At 41.5% G+C, this 1,319-nt stretch overlaps 1 protein-coding gene across 1 annotated transcript in view; it reads right to left on the bottom strand.

Moving 5' to 3' along the window:
• Grhl1 (grainyhead like transcription factor 1) overlaps positions 1–1,319 on the bottom strand; it is a 29,716-nt gene that overhangs the window by 22,330 nt on the left and 6,067 nt on the right. The gene's annotated exons all lie outside the window — the stretch shown is intronic.

Raw genomic sequence — 1,319 nt, 5'->3', positions numbered from 1 at the left:
ATAAAATTATTCAAATCCTGAACCATAAATTCATGCCCAGGAATTTAGCCAATAGAAAAAAATAAATAAATAAAAGCCAGGCTTGATGGCCCCAGAATGCTGGAAGGCTGAAGCAGGAGGATCACAAGTTTGAGCCCAGCCTGGGCAATTTAATGACTTAGTGAGACTCTGTCTCCAAATTAAAAAGTGCTGGAGATGTAGCTGGGTTCAAACCTGTACGACACAAAAAGAAAGAAGGAAGGAAGGAAAAAAAGGAGGAAAGAAAAAAAAGGAAAAAACCCTCTAGAAAGTTTTTCTTTCTTTCTTTCTTTTTCTTTTCTTTCTTTTTTTTTTTTTGGGGGGACTAAGGAATCAAATTCAGGACCTTGTGCTTGTCAGGCAGGGGCTTATGCCACTGAGCTATCTCCTTGGCCCTAGAAAGTTTTTCACTAAGACTTGGTCGTATAGTGAAAAACTGGACAGACTAAAATGATAAAACTTTTTGTGTTTGGGTTAAAAGTAAAATAAAGTGACTGTGAGAGTCACAGAAGAGGGAGAACAGCCCGGGAGAAGGCTACATCTCCACGCACGATGCAGTCAGGGCCACCTGCAGCTCACGGGACTGGCGCCTGGCACGAAGTCAGAAGACACCTGTAATAAAAGGTAAGAACAGCCACAAATAAGCCTTTCCCAAAGGACAGCTATGAAGATTAAAAGAGCAACATGGAAAAAAATTATGAAATGCACAAAAAGCAGAGGAAAGCACCAAATCCTACGTGTGAATGAGTCGAAACAGGTATGTGCAAAACAAAACAATAAAGTAAGCATAAGGTTAGAGGTGCTGCGTGATCATTCGTTCCTTAGATACGTTTTATTACCTAAAAACGGGCTCATTTCAAAGTGCTGTATAAAAAGAAATGTTCAACTGGGCATGCTGATGCACACCTGTCATCCCAGGCCTTGGGAAGTTGAGGCAGGAGGGTTCAAGCCAGACTGAAATACAGAGTGAGGCACTGACTCAGAGACAAAACAAAAACGAAGTACATACATAAGGGACGAGGAGACAGCTTGGCAGCATAAATGCCTGCCTGGCAAGTTCAAGATCCTGAGTTCAATCCCCGTAACCAAAATAAATAAATAATAAAAATACATGCATACAACAAAATGATTTTTAAAGGTTTTTCATGGCCATCCAAGCATGTTACTGTAATCCCAGTACTCAGGAGGCTGAGGCAGGAGGATCATTGTGAGTTCCAGGCCAGCCTGGGCTACAAAGTGAACTCAAGGCCAATGTGAAATGCATAGTGAGACACTGTCATTGTGTGTGTGTGTGTGTGTGT

This window comes from Octodon degus, unplaced genomic scaffold (assembly GCF_000260255.1).
Source record: "Octodon degus isolate 3935 unplaced genomic scaffold, OctDeg1.0 scaffold00151, whole genome shotgun sequence".
Taxonomy (NCBI): Eukaryota; Metazoa; Chordata; class Mammalia; order Rodentia; family Octodontidae; genus Octodon; species Octodon degus.
The sequence above is the reverse complement of the archived record's forward strand: the minus strand, read 5'-3'. Positions and strand labels throughout refer to the sequence as shown.